Here is a 6,599-nt window from a genome sequence, read left to right on the forward strand (position 1 = left end):
ATTTAATGAAATTTTTTAACAGGTGGCAACTCTTAAGAAAAGTAGCCTATTTTCCAATCTGGGTCATAAGCTATCTGTGTGCAAATGTTCATGCAAATCCATTCAGTCGTTCCCGCATATTAAATAAATGAAACTTTTTTAACAGGTGGCAACTCTTAAAAAAATAGCCTATTAACCAATTTGGCCCATAAGCTATCTGCGTACAAAATTTCATGCAAATCCGTGCTGTCGTTTCCGCGTGATGATTTCCCAAACATCCAAACATACAAACTTTCACATTTATAATATTTATTAGATATTAGATTAGATTTCTCGACTAAAGCGAATATGGGCAAATCTCACGAGTAGTTTTTTTAGTGTCGGAAACAGTATTTGAACAATTTCAGCCTTAAAACGTTTATTTAGGCGAAAAAGTACCAAAAACCAGAATGTTTTTTTTAAATAACTTTGGGAGGATTTCAAATCGATGGCTGAGTGGAAGATCGACCTATCTCGGCAGCCAATTCGAAAACGCCCTATCTCAGAAAAACTTTCAACATCGTTCTATCTCAGAAAACTTCTCAGTAAACTTTCCAAGAACGCCCTACTTCAGAATTTGATTGAAAAACACCATACCTCAGAATTTGGTTGAAGAACGCCCTATCTCAGCTTATTTTCGATGTATTTTGGTTTCAGATAGGGCGTTTTTGAACCGAATTCTGAGATAGAGCATTCTTCAACAAAATTCTGAGATAGAGTGTTTTGCAATAAAATTCCGAAATAGGTTGTTTTTCAATAAAATTCTGAAGTAGGGTGTTCTTGGAAAGTTTTCTGAGATAGGGCGTTTTCGAACCGGCTGCCGAGTCATCGAAATAGAATGTTCATATTAGAGGCAATTAAAGTTGGCACGAAATACGGCATATCTGTGAAGTTTCAAGAGTGTGCCACCAAATTAAAAAAACAATGGTAGCTTGCAGAATATTTGTCGCAGCTATTTTGTAATGTTTGAAATTTTGATTTTTTCATTTTAAAAGTTTAAGATACTTCAAAACGCTAACATTAAACGGTGAAACTGTCCTCTTTGCCAAAATATACCAATCTACCAAATGAAAAAAATCCTATATATTGGCACACTCGAAATTAATTCTGAAATTGTTATACACATGAAGAAATAAATTAATATATATGTATATGGGGCGTTCCATACCAAAACGCAAACAAATATAAAATTTGAGCTTGANCAAAATTTTTATTGGCACACTCGAAATTAATTCTGAAATTGTTATATACATGAAGAAATAAATTAATATATATGTATATGGGGCGTTCCATACCAAAACGCAAACAAATATAAAATTTGAGCTTGATTAATACATTTCTAAAAACTTTACAGCACAACAACAAATCGATTTAATAGTTTTCCAAATATCTCAAGAACGGGGCGAGGAAAAGATTGAAACAAAATCACACATACACACATCAAAATTCTCTATGAAAAGGAATATTTTCTATTTTTTCTTGAACANAGGGCGAGGAAAAGATTTGAAACAAAATCACACATACACACATCAAAATTCTCTATGAAAAGGAATNAACGCAAACAAATATAAAATTTGAGCTTGATTAATACATTTCTAAAAACTTTACAGCACAACAACAAATCGATTTAATAGTTTTCCAAATATCTCAAGAACGGGGCGAGGAAAAGATTGAAACAAAATCACACATACACACATCAAAATTCTCTATGAAAAGGAATATTTTCTATTTTTTCTTGAACATTTTTTTACATACAAAATTTTTGATAGAAAAAAAAATTGTTTTTGAAAATATGTCATCTCAAAAAATTGAAAAAAATCACAATGGTAGCTCTGAGTATTGCGCAATATTTAAGTATAGTATTATGGGGTGCACTCTACAATAATTTGAGTTAGGAATTTTTTTTTACATCGAAGTTCAGTAAAATGAGTATCTACATTACAAATTTACAGATTTTTTAAATTTATTCTAGAATTTTCTTGAGTATGCAGTCTTGTAGCCCATTAAATTTTAGTATAATAAATTGCAAGTTTTAAGCTACTGCAAAAATTGTGTTGATTTTTAATATTTTTTATGCCGTTTTCAAAGAAAAAAAAAAAATGAACGCTAGTTTTGCAATCTCTTATTTTTTTTACTAGGACGTATAAGATACCGAATTGCCGTCTTCCCCTAATGAGCGGTCTTTCTCTACAGCGCTCTGACAGGGTGAAATACTTGGGCTAGGTCCTTGACAGTAGGCTTTCCTGGAAGTCTAACGTAAAGGAAGTAGTCAAGAATGCCTAATTCATAGGATTTATCAAATTATAGTNATTAGTATAATAAATTGCAAGTTTTAAGCTACTGCAAAAATTGTGTTGATTTTTAATATTTTTTATGCCGTTTTCAAAGAAAAAAAAAATGAACGCTAGTTTTGCAATCTCTTATTTTTTTTACTAGGACGTATAAGATACCGAATTGCCGTCTTCCCCTAGTGAGCGGTCTTTCTCTACGGCGCTCTGACAGGGTGAAATACTTGGGCTAGGTCCTTGACAGTAGGCTTTCCTGGAAGTCTAACGCAAAGGAAGTAGTCAAGAATGCCTAATTCATAGGATTTATCAAATTATAGTTAAGAGAATTTTATTTTATGGGGTACTCGTCAGGGGGAACGAACAAAGAGCCGCCTTAATTGGAATCAGTGGGGCACTTAATGCCATGCTAAATGTTGCGCCCATAGATATAGCCAGCAGGGCCGCCACGGCGCGCGCCGAAGTAAGGCTAAGTGGGGTGGCCCTTAAGTTCGCCTCGAGCTATGGATCCTCCAGTATTCTAAATGGCTTCGGGTTTTTACCAACTCGGCAAACCACTGTACGCCGGGTCCGGGTTGGAATGTATCCTTCACCATCCACATTCCAGCGAAAGAGGACCGGGAACGGTGCAGCATCTGGAATCGTGGTCCTGCAAACTTATTTACAGATTGATCGAGACAGAATGGGATGGTAGGTGGAGGTGCTTGCTACGAAGAACTCTCCCTCAGGCTGAAATAAAGGCTATCGCATCGCAGTAGCGTCCGCAATAAAAGTGGCTTCAGATTGGTTGCTCACACCTTTTAAGGATGTGAGTATTTATTCCGACAGCCAAGCGGCTTTCAAGGCTCTTGGATCCTTGATGGTGCGTTCGTGAACGGTCAAGGATTGTTTGACTTCCTAATCGACTGCATCGGATTACTTCGCTATTAAGCTTATTTGAGTTTCGGATCACAGCGAAATCGCTGACCGATGACCTGGCAAGACAAGGAAGGGAACTCTTGAGGACGTACTTCTGGATACAGAAGCTCTGCGGTGGGTACAGGGTGTTTTTCAATTAAATTCTGAAATAGGGCGTTCTTGAAAAGTTTTTTGAGATAGAGCGTTTTCGAACTGGCTGCCGAGATAGGTCGATCTTCCACTCAGCCATCGATATGTTAGCACAACTGTTTTTAGAAGTTTTCCCGCATTTTTTATAAAATTTTTGATTATTGTGTTGTTCGGATCGGGTTTTAGACTTTTCACAAGCTTCACAGAGGCATCCTGCTCTAACGATTTTGATGAAATTTTGTACACAGATAATATTTTGGAGAAGACTCGTATAAGGTTGCCACCTATTTGAAATTAGTTAGAAATTAAATAAAACATCATAATATGGGTATCAAATGGAAGGTATTTTAAAGATCCCTAATTCAAAAATATTTTAATAGGGTTGCCAACTATTTTGAACCGCATATTTATTTAATTTTTTGTTTAGAAAAAAGTAAAATATTACTATTTATGGGTACCAAAAGAAGGTTCTTAAACAATGCTTTCCCTATATAAAAAATGTTATCTCTTAGGAAAATATTGTAAGGTTGCCACTAGTTTTCGATTCTCCACAATTCATCTAAAACATCGCAATATGGATATCAAATGAAAGGTATTGTTTAGAGCTTTGATCAGAAAAAAATTTCCATCAGGGTTGCCACGCTTTTATGTAATACAAGTTTTTATTTTGTTAATTTCAATCAGCATTGTTTTGCACGTTACATATACGCTCAAGATGTGTACCACTAATTCCAGCGTCTTTCGGAATAGGGTTGCCACCTAAATTTTGGAGTAAGAAATTTTCTTTATTTCCAAAATATTTTTTAAAGCTATCCAAATGTTGAAAACTTTTATATGCAGTCCGAGCAAAGCTCGGTCAACCTGGTGGAGGTGGCGTAAATTATGCATACTTAACTAAAAAATATTTCTTTTTTTTTTATTATAACACTAGCAGCAAAAATATGGTACGCACTTCTTGTAGTTTATTTTGGCGGTCGCAAATGCTGAGGTCGCAAATCGAATCTAAGCCACGCCTTTTAGGCAACAAAAAAATTACTTTTTAAAAATCTAAAAAAAAAAACACTTTTACATGTTCTCGGCTTTTCGAAACAAAAACCCCATTAAGTAGAATGTCCAAACAAGCGATTTGCGCATAGTCAAAAATACTATAAAAATGCTATAAAACATCCAATGCTTCAATGCAATATCGCATTTCCTTTCATGGATAGTGCAAGTATAAAAATTTTTGAATTTCGATTTTTATGACTTTTCGGTATGTTTACACATATGTATGAAAAGTATGGTTTTTACGTAACTTGGCCACTTGAGACAATTCATGTACGCGTGACGCCATCAATGGCATGCCAGCAGTCTAGTCAACCCTAAGCACAAGTGTATGCAAAGTAACTTTTTACGACTTTTCACTATGAAAACTCTACGCCCACCTTATTGCAAATCGCTAACAAGTGCATTTAAATGTACGTAGAATATACTTACGCATACATACATATGTACATATATATACATATTTAAACATAAGTATACATATAAAATTTTACAAAAATCCTACACAAAATGTTTGCCTATTAAATGGGAAAATTTCTTTCTCACACTTTTTACTGCTTTCATGATTTTACTTACTTGCGCTGCTTGAACTCCTTCACCTATGCACATTCATATTTTCTTTAAATTTTTTTTTTTGTTACGCTTGAATAGCCTTGACGTCGCGGTCACGTCGCCTACTGCTGGCGATTTTAAATTTTGTAATTCAATGCCTCATAATATTTTATGTGTTTTTGATGAGCGTAAGAATTTTATGAAATGAAAGTGAGAGTGAGGGACTCTAAGTGTATGTATGTATTTGTGTATGCACTAACATGTCTTAGTTTTTCAATTTTCATACCAAATTTGTTGCACATTTGAAATATTTTCACTATTTGCGTCACTTCCATGGAGGCGTAGTATTTTCAGTAAATGCTGTAACAAATTTTAAATTAAATTCACTAGTTTCGGTTATTATTAATTTCACTTTTTATAGGCGTGTACAATTTATTAATAGCTAAAAATTAATTGATTCTGCTACAAAGGTTGCTGTTTGTCGCGATGATTGTTGAGCATTTGAGCAAAAAAAAAAAAAAAAAACTGAGGGCTTGTAGAAGGGAAGCTTAAAAGAAAAAAATTCACAAAGGAAGAACTAGCTACATATTTAGTCAAGGCGAATTTACACAAGGCGAATTTAGATTTTCGCCGCGGTCATTCTTAATGTCAAAATGATTCGTTTGTTGTAATATGAATTCGCCCTGTTTACAACAAACACATAATTTTGACATTCAAAAGGACCGCGGCGAAGATCTAAATTGGCCAGCAACACTACATTGTTTAAATTCGCCTTGATATTTAGTTTAAATTTTTTTTCAACGAGATTAATTTTGGTTTGCCTTTTTATAGCCCATTCCATTCTAGTATGTATAATAAAATGCAAGTTTACANGGAGTGCATTTTCATCGATATAATGAATGTTGACGAGCATTACAGTTGCATACCCTTAACTTATAGTTTGTTTGCTCGTTTGCCGGGGTCGTCATCAAAGGACAAGGATCTCATTCGAGGCAAGTCAGAATTTTTCAATCGACGTTTGTTTAATGTGGTGGTTTCCGAACACAGTCCACTACTAGAACGCGTTCAACCCTTCAAGGAAAAGGAGTGTGTATACAACAAATCTTTTGTTAGCAGTACTTGTATCCTAATCCACTTGACCAGCCTCTCAAAAAAAAAAATATATTATATTTTACTTATGTATGTATACAACCAATTCACTTGACATGAATGAATGAATGCGCGAGAAAATTGTTATCAAAAAATATGAAACCAGTAGAATTAATTGGTTAATTTACTACTTGATAACGATGCTGATAATGGTATTTATGAATATTTACATTTAATAATCTTGGCTATTAGTAAGACAGCAACCGGCCGCAGGCACTTGAGCTACACATATGTACCCACATACATACATACATATATACTAAACTGCAAAGGCTTTGTGCTATAAAGTCGCAGCATATCAGTTGTATGTAAATGAAAAGGATTTCTGAGCTGTTGAAGTGTTGTGGAGTGCACTTGTACACAAATTGATAAGAGGAAAATAACCGGGCATACAAGTATCAGAGCTCATACATACTTATGTATTTAAATTTAAAATGCATTCATTCACATATGCACAGAAAATATGGCGTGAATCATTTATGAAATATGATTTTTTTTCACTTA

General features: G+C 34.3%; 1 protein-coding gene across 1 annotated transcript in view; it reads right to left on the bottom strand.

The window, feature by feature from the left end:
- LOC108368529 (diamine acetyltransferase 2) overlaps positions 1–6,094 on the bottom strand; it is a 44,148-nt gene extending 38,054 nt beyond the window's left edge. Inside the window, exon 1 of the mRNA XM_017623378.1 lies at positions 5,873–6,094. The gene's annotated coding sequence lies outside the window, so the exon portion shown is untranslated. The remainder of the gene's footprint in view (positions 1–5,872) is intronic.
- Between the last annotated feature and the right edge of the window lie 505 nt (positions 6,095–6,599).

Source organism: Rhagoletis zephyria, unplaced genomic scaffold (genome assembly GCF_001687245.7).
Source record: "Rhagoletis zephyria isolate East Lansing unplaced genomic scaffold, Rhagoletis_zephyria_1.1 Rzeph_scaffold_03168, whole genome shotgun sequence".
In the NCBI taxonomy this organism is placed as follows: domain Eukaryota; kingdom Metazoa; phylum Arthropoda; class Insecta; order Diptera; family Tephritidae; genus Rhagoletis; species Rhagoletis zephyria.